At 50.7% G+C, this 12339-nt stretch overlaps 1 long non-coding RNA gene across 1 annotated transcript in view; it reads right to left on the bottom strand.

The window, feature by feature from the left end:
- The window catches only part of LOC139182756 (uncharacterized), a 32644-nt gene extending 20725 nt beyond the window's left edge, over positions 1-11919 (bottom strand). The window contains exon 1 of the long non-coding RNA XR_011566300.1: positions 11645-11919. This is a non-coding gene — a long non-coding RNA (uncharacterized lncRNA). The remainder of the gene's footprint in view (positions 1-11644) is intronic.
- Between the last annotated feature and the right edge of the window lie 420 nt (positions 11920-12339).

The raw sequence follows: 12339 nt of genomic DNA, 5'->3' as shown, positions 1-12339 counted from the left end.
TGATGGCCTCTCCTCATCATTGTATTTTTTAATTACTTTATTGTGTTTATTTATTTTTTTGGCCATGACATGTAGCATATGGGATCTTAGTTCCCTGACCAGGGATTGAACCCATGACCCCTGCATTGAAAGCATGGAGTCTTAACCTCTGGATCGCCAGGGAAATCTCTGTATTTTTTAAGAAAAGAATATCCCCTTCCTATAAGTCTAGAGGTATTTTGAGAAAGAAGGGAGATAGGACTCTGTTCCATGTGCCACTTCATGTGGCTGAGCTTCCAGGGACCATAGCTGTTTCTCAATCATCTTTGGGTCCCTAGAGCTGAACACAATGAATGGCGTAAGTCGGCAGTCTGTAAAGTATCTCCCGAGCAGAATGCAACCTCCTGGTCTCTCTGAAGCCCTCATGCTTAATACAGTGTGTGACGGCCAGGAGAGCAAAGTGTCATACACAGAATGATGGGGGCCTGCAGACATTTTGTCTGGAGAAGAGAAGAGAGTGAAGGGGCCAGAAGGGGATATGCATGGGGTTTCTGGCCACATGCAAATATCAAAGAGATCTCATGCCGGAGGACTGATACTTTCTTTGTGGCCTCAGAGGACATAAGTTGGACTAGTGAGGTACGGAGAGTTATTCAATGACAGGTTCAGCTCCTTACATGCAAGCCTCTTCATTTCTCAGCTGATGGAACAGATCACTGGAGAGAAGATGAGTTCCTTGCTCTGGAAATAGCCAAGCAGAGCTAGGCAACCAGCTATTAGAGTTACTGTAGAGAGAGAGATCTCTCACTGGTTGAGATATTAGACTAGATTCTTTCCTAATTCTGCCAGAGTTAAAACAGCTTCTTTTATAGTAAATAGTTGATAATATCCTCTTTATTATACTATACCAAAATAGTAGTATAGTATTTTAAAGAGTAAAAGAGTAAAGAGTATTTTAAAAAGTAAAGTTACCTAAAAGATATTTTTAGAAAATGAGTACAATGTAAATTGGTATAGCCACTGTGGAAAACAGTATGCAGGGTTCTTAAATAATTAGAAATAGAACAACCATATAACTCAGGAATTTCACTCCTGAGTATATATCTGAGAAGAACAAAAACACTAATTTGAAAAGATACATTCACGCCAATGTTCGTAGCAGCATTATTTACAATTGCCAAGGTAAGGAAACAACCTAACTTTCCATCAACAGATGAATGGATAAAGACAATATGGTACACACACACACGCAGACACAGAATGGAATACTACTCAGCTATTAAAAAATTGAAATTTTTTCATTTGCAGCAATGTGGATGGACTCTGAGGGCATTGTGCTAAGTGCAGTAAGTCAAAGACAAATACTATACGATCACTAATATGTAGAATCTAAAAAATATAACAAACTAGTGAATATTAACAAAAAAGAAGCAGACTCATAGAGAACAAATAAGTGGTGACCAGTGGGAAGAGTGAGAAGGGGAGGAGCAAGATAGGGGTGAAGGATAAAAAGGGTTATTATAGGATTACATGGGCTTCCCAGGTGGCGCTAGTGGTAAAGAACCCGCCTGCCAATGCAGGAGACAAAGAGACATGGGTTCGACCCTGGGTCGGGAAGATCCCCTGGAGGAGGGCACAGCAACCCACTCCAGTATTCTTGCCTGGAGAATCCCCATGGACAGAGGAGGCTGGTGGGCTACAGCCCATAGGGTCGCAAAGAGTCAGACCCGACAGAAGCGACTTACCACGCAGGCACGCATGGGATTACATGAAATCATGTATGTGAAACTTTTGAAAATTATAAAGTACTACTGAATTTAAAGAATCTTTCATTCAATAAAAAAATCAATACATTTCTCTAATTGACATGCAAAAATTAAAATGACACAATTGTAATATAGGAGTATGTGTTTCAACACATAAAGGTTCTTGCCTGGCTGGCTCTACCGCTTCTGTCCTGCTCCCAGAACGTCTCGGGTCTCCTGAGGTTGCTCAGCCAGGCACTCCCTCCTGGCTATCCGTAGGTAATTTGCCCCACACTCATGGGAACTGTTTTAATATCCCTCTCTTCTCTACGATGAATTCCTCCCTCTTTGGTCTGAACTGCATCTCCCCCTCCCTGGTAGAAGATAGTTATTTTCTGTCCCCGCTATTTTTAACCACTTTTAATTCTTTCCTCTTAACTCAGAAGTGGGCTCAAACAAATCGTGTATATTGATGCATATATGTGGAGTCTAGAGAAATGGTACAGACAAACCTATTACCAAGGGCGGGAATAGAGATGCAGATGCGGTGAACAGATGTGTGGAGGTGGGGCTGGAGAAGAGGAAGTAGCATGAACTGGAAGATTGGGATTGACAGATATATGAAACCATGTAAATAGCTAGGTAGAGGGAAGCTTCTGCATAACGCAGGGAGCTCAGCTTGGTGCTCTGTGATCATCTAGAGGGGTGGGATGGCGGGCAGGGAGGCTCAAGAGGGAGGAGACACATGTATACATATGGCTGATTCACTTTATTGTACAGCAGAAACCAAAACTGCACAGTAGAGCAAGTATACCCCAATAAAATAATTAAAAAAAAAAGGAATGGCTCATCTTCTCCAACCTAAACAGGATACAGAAACCCCTTTGTCCTACATCTTTTTTAAACTACTGCTCTATCCCCCCTCCCTCTTCCCACCAACGATGGAGACGAATCTACACTTTCTGTGTCCCCTTTCTCAACCCCCTAGACCCACTACGACCTGGTCCCTCTACCCGTGCGCCACTGAGAGCACCGAGTCAATAATGATCTAATTCCCAACTCCAGCTTTCATTCTTCATCTCCAGAATTCTCTGCAGCATTTTACTCCACAAAAATGTTTTGTTATTTTCAGGCATCCTCTGTCTTGGTGTTCTTTTTCCTTTTCTGATTCATTCTTGCCAGCCTGTCTTTACTGGCTCCTTCCCACTTTTCCACCTCCTTCCTGCCCCCCCTCCTTTTCTCCTCCTCCTCCAATCTCTCCTTAAACTGTCAGGCCCCAGTATTCTCTCTCTCCCCACTTCCTCTGTCTTTAAATTATCTCACTCATTCCTATGACTTCAATGACCCTTGAACGCTGTTGACTCCCAGATCCCCAGCCAGCCTCAGCCTGTCTCCTTAGCTCCAGTCCCAAACACACAGTGGCCTCTCAGCCTGCTCAAAGTCGCCCAGCTTCCTGTTTCTTCACCTCAGCTGATGGTGCCACCTTCACCTGGATGCCTAAACTGCTCACATAGAAGCCACGCTTACTTCTCTCCCTTCCAGCCCGCATGCTGCTGCTGCTAAGTCACTTCAGTCATGTCCGACTCTGTGTGACCCCATAGATGGCAGCCCACCAGGCTCCCCCGTCCCTGGGATTCTCCAGGCAAGAACACTGGAGTGGGTTGCCATCTCCTCCTCCAATGCGTGAAAGTGAAAAGTGAAAGTGAAGTTGCTCAGTTGTGTCCGACTCCTAGCGACCCCATGGACTGCAGCCTACCAGGCTCCTCCGTCCATGGGATTTTCCAGGCAAGAGTACTGGAGTGGGGTGCCATTGCCTTCTCTGCTAGCCCACATGCAGCCTGCCCCTAAGTCCTGCTGATCTTCCCTCAGAAGCCTCTCCCAAACCTGGCCCTCTTCTCCATCCTTTCAGCCACCTCCTCATCACTGGACCTCTTTCTATGTTCCATTTGGTCTCCACAGCCACCAGATTTCTTCCACTCCAGTCCTTCCACTTGATTTTTCACAGCTCTCTTTAGAAGACCCATCTGAGTCAGGACACTCTCCTCTGTCTTACCTACAGCCTCCACAGGCACCTCATTGTCCACAGCTCAAGCTGAGGCTCCTTGGGGGGCATGGAACCCCTTTTCTATCCCGTGCACCCACCTCCACAGCAGCCATCCCGAGTCTCCGTAGCCCCTGAACACACCTGTCTTATAAGATGAGCCCTTTGCTCTCCAGAGAGTGAAAGGCACTAGTCCTTGTTCTCTCTCATACAGTACATCCTTTCCGCTCCCATGGGCACTGGCATTGCCCTCGGGTTGTGACAGCTCCGTTCTCATCGCATCCCTAGCCTTATTCATCTTTGAATAAGCAGTGCTCGGCACAGTGCTAGCACACAGCCAGTGCTCTGTGATTATCAGTATAATGACTGAATAAATGAACGAGCAGATGGGTTGATTAAAAAATTATGCCTTCATCTGCCTTTTTGTCATTCCATAGGCCAGATTTGACTGTGCATACAAATTACCTGGAAATCGTGTTAAAATGCGGATTCTGATTCAGCAGGTCCAGAGATTCTGAGATTCTGCACTGCTAACAGGCTCCTAGGTGATCCTGAGGCTGCTGTCCATAGGCCACATGTCAAGGAGCCGGGTCTTAGCCTATGCCAATGGTTTCCAAACTTGTTGACTATTGGAATCACCTGGAGAGCTTAAAAAAAAAAAAAAAATCCGGACGCCCAGGGTGCATGCCACACTAGATCAGAATGTCTGTGGGAGGGAGCCAGGCAGCAATATTATTAAAGATTCCCAGATGATTCCAATGTGCAGAAAAGCCAGGGAACTCCTACCCTGAGCCACCTCTGAGTTTGCCTATGATGATTCACAGTCCTGGGTACTTGTTAGAAGCAGCTGGGGAGCTTTTAATCACCTACTGAAGCCTGGGACCCACCCAGATCAATTAAATCAGAATCTCTGGGGTTTGGACCTGAATGTTTTTAAAGCCCTTGGGTGATTCTAATATGCAGTCAGGGTTGCAATTCATTGTTTTCAGGCCTGGCTCTGAGGAACAGCTGCAGGTTGGAGGGATGAGGAGTCCAGGATACTGAAAAGGTGTGAAGTCAGACCCCAGTCTTGGCTATCCAGTGATGTATAATTTTGGAGTGGTTAATTCAGCCTCATCACTAAAATGAGATTAAAAATATGTGCCCTGCTTGCCCCAATTTTTGTTTTTTCCTTTTTCCCCAAACTCATTTATTTTTAACTGAAGGAAAATTGCTTCACAGTACTGTGTTGGCTCTGCCATACATCAACATGAGTCAGTCACAGGTATACATGTGTCCCCTCCCTCTTGAACTTCCCTCACCTCTCTCCCCTTCCTACCCATCTTGGTTGTTACAGGGCTCTGATTTGAATACAGCAAATTCCCATTGGTTATCTATTTTATACATGGTAGTGTACATGCTTCTGTATTATTCTCTCCCCCAATTTTTAATTTTAAGTCTTCTGGAGTGGAAAGGGAAATGAAATGGGGAAAAATGGCCGCACAGGAGCCTGTCTGCACGTCTCTCATATGTGGTCACCACTCGTGTCCCCACCTATTGGCTTGGCTTCGGAGGCCCATGGCTGGGCACAGTCTCTGGCAGGTCTGGTTAGGAAGCAGATGGTTCAGGAGCAGCCCAGGCCACCAGGGACGTCCCAGGGACCTGCATTCGTAGGCAGGCTGAGAGGTGGAATCAAACACGACCCCTGCAAGGCATTCTGGCCTGCAGCCTGGATGCTGCACAGTGGGCTGGTTGGCCCTGCGAAGAGACAGGGCACACCCGCTGTTCTCCGCACTCACCGCGGCGCGGCCACCTGACCCATAGCAGGGAGCCTGCGGGTTTGCACAGGCTCCTTTCTGATGAGCTGTCTCTGCAAATCTATGCTGGTGCTGTGGGAAGGGTGTAAAATGAACACAAAAAGAGCAGGTTCAAGACTGGCCTCCTACCAGCACTCCCCACCCCTGGCTGCCTGAGCTTGGGCTTAGCTTCCTCAGCTGCTATGATGATCATTTTCAATTTTATCAGCATCATATATACACGTACAAAGGCCTTGGACCAAGCCGGCACATTTCTGTCTCTGGAAGCAGCAGAAACCCAGAGCCCCAGTGTGTGAAGAAGGGCTAGGAACAGGCTCTGAGTTCTCAGTACCAGGGAATCTTGAAATTGCCTGTGTGTTGATTGCTCAGTTGTGTCTGACTCTTTGTGACTGCATGGAATATAGCCCGTCAGGCTCCTCTGTCCATGGAAATCTCCAAGCAAGAATACTGAAGTAGGTTGCCATTCCCTTCTCCAGGGGATCTTCCTGACCCAGGGATCAAACCTGGGTCTCCTGCATTGCAGGCAGAGATAAATCCTGCAAGCCTCCAGGAAGGGAAAGAGGAAGTAAAAGGAACAGCAAGTGCTCCTGTGAGACTGGATGGGAAGGCCTACCTGTTTTAATTGAGTATGGGCTGGGGGCTTCCATGTTCTGAAAACCAGACAGCTTTCTGTTTTGATTTTCTCAACAGCCAAACCACACAAACTCTTCTAGCACGTCTAGTATCTAGCACATCTTCTGGAAATAGGCCTCTTCTGGAAAAAGCCCAATTTCCTGGGACACATGAGACCCTGACTGGGCTAAGGGCTGGGGGAGGGTCTTGACCTACACTCCTAGCATTTCAGAATCTATTCACCCCAAGGAACTAAGTCCCCATCACTCACCCCAACTCTAAGGGAGCAAAAATGCCCTCCCACCTCCAGCCTTCAAATGTCTCTACCTGCGAGCATGGAGCCTTGTATTTCACAGTTAGAATCTTTGAGGTTCACAGTACAACAAAACAGAAAGAGCCTTCAAGTTCAACCAACCCCTTCTGGTTCCTGCAGACACGTCCGAGACCAGAGAGGGACAAGTTTGCCCAAAGCCACACTGTGAGTGAGGAGCTGGGCTAAGAGCCAGGCCTCCCCATCAGCGTGGTCAATTCAGCCCCATACATTGTCCCCATCCCGACTACCAGGGTAAAAATGCCAATGAGTTGTGCCAATCCACTCCCTAGCCCCACAGTGTAAGATCGAGAAGAAACAAAGAGGGCCTTCAGTCCTCTCTGGTTACCACCCAGCTGGGAGCAAAGCAGCTGAGAATCTTGTCCTAAAAAGGGAAAGGGCCTTCCTGGGCACCTGGAGATGGCGGGGTTCCCTGGACCACCATTTGAATAAGAAATTAGTCAAATGAGTCAATCACGACTCCCACAAGAATCAGGGGCACCCAACCTCTTATTGAGCTTCCCAGGTGGCACTCGTGGTAAATAACACCACCCCCTGCCCCCTGCCAATGCAGGAGATGTAAGAGACATCGGTTTGATCCCTGGGTCAGAAAGATTCCCTGGAGGAGGGCATAGCAACCCACTCCAGTATTCTTGCCTGGAGAATCCCATGGACAGAGGAGCCTGGTGGGCTACAGTCCCTGGGGTTGCAAAGAGTCAGACACAACTGAAGCGACTTAGCCCACACGCATCCACCCTCTTATTACTGTAAAACCTATACTACACAGTCCCTGCTGGCTTGCTCTGCTCCCAAGGGCAGCTCCGGAGGGCAAGCCTGGTGTGGCTGTCACGTGGCCCTGCAAGGTATGCAGTGTCCTCCTCCACCCACACTGCAGGCTGTGAGTGTATGTGACTAATGAACTGCTGCCAGTCTCATCTGTGCATGGTCAGGTATTGTATGTTCAACCATCTCATCATATTTAGTGCATTTGTATTTTCTTATATTCCTGAATGGCGGTGCTCAGCTTCCATGCACAGAGAGAAGCCGAGACTCTGACAACAGAACTTGGCCAGACAGCATTTGGGGAGACAGCTTTCTGGGGTTGTCTTGGGCTCTTAGGGTCAACAGTCCTCCACCCATACCCTCCCCGCCCCACTGACACTTGTCTTCACTGTACTCATCAGCCTAACTACTGCCTGTGAGGGGCAGGGGCAGATGCTATATCTCTGTTTTCATGCTGTGCAGAGACATGACTAGTTCAAGGTCACTCAGAACCCACTGTCAGTGCCAACCTTGTACCTGGAGCCTCTAGGGAAACAGACGCACTGTGGACGGAGGTTGCTCCTGTTGGCTGAGGAGACACCCTCCTTGTCTTCCTTCTGAGGGTTGCAGAATCCAAACGTCAGCCTTGGGCAAGAGATCCGTGTTTCCTGGGAAGCTCCACATAGGGAGGAGAACACTGACCTTGTTGCAGCTCACCTGTGCCTTGCCTCAGTCCCTGCTGAGCCCAAGGGTCCCACTGATGGATAGTGAGGTGATCAGGATGCCTCTATGTGATTCCTTATGGAAGGGAATACCCTGAGCTTCTTGGCCCCAAGACTAAACTCTAGGACAATTTCCACTTTGCTCTCCTATTCTTTGTTTTGGGGGGTGGGGATGGGGGCTTCCAGCTAAAGCCCTGAGTGGAGGGTTAGAGTTGTGTGACTTTGGCCAGCCCAGAGCTGTTCCTCACACATGCTTCCTATGGGCACCTCGCTAGTAGCAGTGAGTTCCTGCATTCTTGCTGCTCTGGTAGGACCTGGGTTTCCATCCATAGGGAGAGGCTGAGACCCTGGCCAGGAGGCAGGAAAGTTACCAGCATCCTGAGCCTCTCAGGAACCCAGGTATTCTAGGAGCTGACTATCTCTGATTTCAGATGCTACTGACTGTCGGGACTCCTAAGCTGTGGGGATCATCCCTGCTTCAGCTAATCCCATTATGCAGATGGAGAAAATGAGGCTGGGCACAAAGAGTTGCTTAAACAAATCTAGGCCTCATGCTAATGCAGGGAATGGTGCTGAGTCAGTCCAGCTTCCTGCTGAGTACCTGACGGGAGTGGTGGGGTGAAGGCAGGGTGGAGGGTTGGGAAGTGGAACTGAAGCTCCTCTGGCCAGTGATGACTTGGATCAGGCAAGGACAATCTCAGAGACCTGGGCTCTCCCCCTCACCCAGTGCAATGTCACATGCAGGCTTCCTGTGGGCTGGGACCACTCACCTTCCCTGCCTCTCCTCCCAGGTCCCTATTGTGCCCACAAGTGGACATGCCAGGCTCAGGTCCACTGGGCGAACATCTATCTGCCTGACGTTGGGCAGCATTCCCATGAGGCCACAGCCAGATGTTACCTAACTCTGCAGAAGGAAGCTAGGAAGCCAGAGCATCCTGGAAAGTAGCCAGGAGTGGGGCTAGGCAGATGGTGACCCAGAGGACCAAGTTTGAGCTGCAGAAATCCTGGGGTGAAGGGAAGGGGGTACTGTCCTTCAGTGGAAGCCATATACCCTTGCGGTTTGCACGTGTTACCCACACTGCCACCACCCCCACCACACAAAGCTTCATCATGAAAATTAATTCTTTTGGAATAACAGCCCTTTTCTGATTCCCCTTGTGACCTGGGGAAACTCAGGATGCCATAGGAGCTGGGCTTGGGCTTCTGCCTTGTGAGAAGGAAGCCACTGGACTGGGGTCACTGTCCCTCCTTCCCTGTCCCTAGCCTGGGATTTCTTTTCTCTCCTCTCTCTGATAGCTCGGAAGCAAGCAGAACAATGACGTCTTCAGAGAAAAGGCCATTTCCTGCTGGCAGTGTGCACGCTTCACTCCAAGTCCCAGAGCTTCTGTAAAGAGGCACCCTCCTCCCTGAGCCCAGATCTCCTTTAGTGCTATAGGCTCAGTAGGACAAAGACAACACCTGGATCTGTCCCCGGGTCAGCTCTGACAAGATTAGCCTAATCTCTGCTATCTGAGAGAAGAGGATGTCTAGGGAGGAAGAATGTTCTCATTTCCAGGCAGAGGAAGAGGTTCATGGTCCCCAGCCTTGCCAAGGGTCTCTGAAATAGGGTGGGGTGGGGCAGGATGGACAGAGGTGACTTTTTGGCTTCCCTCATCCATCTCTGAATCTGCTCTTCTTGGAGGAGTTGGGATGACAGTAAGGAGACATCTGAGCAAATGGAAAGAGGTGTCTGAGACAACATTCCAGTACTACTTCTGGTGCTTTCATCAGCCAAAGAAAACCAGGAGTGGAGAGAACCACAGGTAGATTGGCTGTATCCTGGATTCCACTTGTAGAGTGGTGTGGAATGCGGGCTCTCTTGGAGGTCTCTATGTGGCCAGTGCAGCGAGTGTGAGCTACACAGAGTTCTGCAACCACTAAAATTACTTTTGGGGCCTCCAGGGAAGTCCAGGACACAGCTCTGGGGAGAACTCATGCAGACATTGCTCCATCTAGAGCTCCAAAGCCATGACATTCAGCTGAACACTGACTGCCGGGGGAGGTAGAGAGGCAGACAGGACTCATCCTCACTGCTCCTCCATTAGCTGAGGCCCAGATTTAGGGAAACAGGAATGGGCAGGGCTATAAAAACGTCTGGGAAGGAAAAACAAATTAAGTCACTTCTGTCATGTCTGACTCTTTGCAACCCCGTGGACTGTAGCCCTCCAGGCTCCTCTGTTCACAGATTCTCCAGGCAAGAATACCAGAGTGGGTTACCACGCCCTCCTCCAGGGGATCTTCCCGACCCAGGGATCGAACTCAAATCTTTTATGTCTCCTGCATTGACGGGTGGGTTATTTACCCCTAGTGCCACCTGGGAAGCCCCAGGAAGGGATAACAGAGGCCATGAACTGTGTTTTGAGAATCCAGAAAATCCTAAACCCTGACAATGTCTTCTGAAGGCTGGTTTGCCTTTGCAGGGAAGGAATCTGGCTTTATTTACTTAATTTTAATAAACTGAGGTGGGAATGGGGAACTTGCAACAGGGCCTTAGCAGCCTCTGTTCAGAGTCACTATCCCTTGGAGGAAGTTAGACTTCAACGCAGAGACACCTAGCAGTCTGCTCTGGAGATTTCGCCGGCTGGTTTTACCCCTCCAAGCTTCCAGACAGAGATCTGGGAAAGGGAGCCAAGGGCCAGACTTGTGTGTGTGTTGGGGGCAGTGGGGTGGGAAGATCTAGGAGTTAAGTTAGAAGCCAGAGAGGCCCAGGCAGGGAGTCTTCATTCCCAGGCCCAGCACCTAGTTCTGGGAGGGAAGAGGCGGTGCCAGTGCGGGCGTGGAGCTGTCCGGACTCTGGTGCTGAAAACGAGGTCTGCCGCCGAGCGGAGCAGTTAGCAAGCCTAAGCCTTGTCCGGGTGGGGAGGGGTGGATGGAAATGAATTCCCCCTTCTACTCACGCTCCAAGGAGAGAAGGGCACAGTGAGTTCGAGCAAGAAGGCAGGTTGAGCTTTTTTTTTTTTTTTTAGGAAGTGTGATTCCAGACGAAGCTACAGCCAGGTCGGGCCAAAGTGGGCCACAGCCTGGCTGGGGGTAGGGTGCGACCTGGCCAGCCGTGGCAGATGAGCTGGGGGGAAAAGACCCTGGACCCGGGCTGGTCCCTCGCTGGCCCCCCACACTCCTACACTGGTCAAGGAGGAGCTCCTGAGGTGTTCTCACACCTATGCCACTGACACGCTCGCCCAGCAGACTTCCATGAGAGCAACCATACACACCTCATGGACACACGACGTGCTCCCAGGACACGCACACACCAAGTACACGCCAGCAGTACCATACACGCGCCCTGCACAGGGGCACAGGCTCCCCCTCCAGGCTGTTGAGGCTCCCAACCCAGTCTCACACCCCCACGTCTGGCCTGGTCGTCCCTCTCCACCTAGTCTCCTGGTCTCAGATGGCGCTTCTAAGGGAGGCCCAGCGGCCGAGAAGCCCCAGTTCTAGCCTGCGACCCGAATAAGGTGCTGGAGAGTAGCAGAGAAGCGGCTTCTAGGCTCAGAAACGTGGGGGAGACAGGAGGAGGGGCTAGGTCTCAGACCCCAGACTCCCAGTTACGGTGCCAGAACACGAGAGGAGTGTGGACAGGAATGAGTGTAAATGTCTCCCTCCCCCATGCTGGGGACACCCTGAGGACCTGCGCGTACCTGTGCGTGGGAGGCCCCGCGTAGAGCCCTCTCAGTGAGTCCGAACCTGCTGGCTCCTCTGGTTCCCCCTGGATAAAGGTGGGATGGGCGTGGAGGGTTACCCCGCTTGCCCTCCAAGCCGCCTCCTGTCCGTGGGCAGCAAGGAAACTCCGTGCCGGGCGACGGGAAGTTACCCGGGTCCGGGCGCTAGGAGGGAGCGCCCTCTGGTTCTCGGTCCCGCCCGGGGTTCCCTCGCCCCCGCGCCCGCCGCCTTCGCCACCTCGTCTGCGCCCTGCCGCCCGAAGACTGCGCGGAGCCTGAAAGCCGGGAGCCCGCCCGCCCTCCCGGAGAGTCTGCTGCTGACCTGCATTGACGTCATTGCGTCATTAGGTTTCCCCTGGAAACACTGGCGCGCCCAAAATAGTAACACATTAATTCAGGCCGGGGGAGCAGGGAGAGACTGTTTGTAACCCTGCCGCTAACTCGGCGCGCGCCAGCGAGCTCGCTACGGCCCCCACCCGTTCCGAGCGCAGCGCTGAGCAGGCTCGCCGCCTATTTTGAGAACAAAGGATGGCAAAATATAGAATCCCGGAGAGAGAGTGCGGGGGACGCCGAGACCCTCTCGCCTTGCACACACACACACACACACACGCAGTGCACAACACACCTGGGTCTGTCTACCTCGGGCAGACGCTCCTTGAATTCAGGCTCTTTCA

This window comes from Bos indicus, chromosome 4 (assembly GCF_029378745.1).
Source record: "Bos indicus isolate NIAB-ARS_2022 breed Sahiwal x Tharparkar chromosome 4, NIAB-ARS_B.indTharparkar_mat_pri_1.0, whole genome shotgun sequence".
NCBI lineage: Eukaryota > Metazoa > Chordata > Mammalia > Artiodactyla > Bovidae > Bos > Bos indicus.
This window is presented reverse-complemented; position numbering and strand designations above follow the sequence as displayed.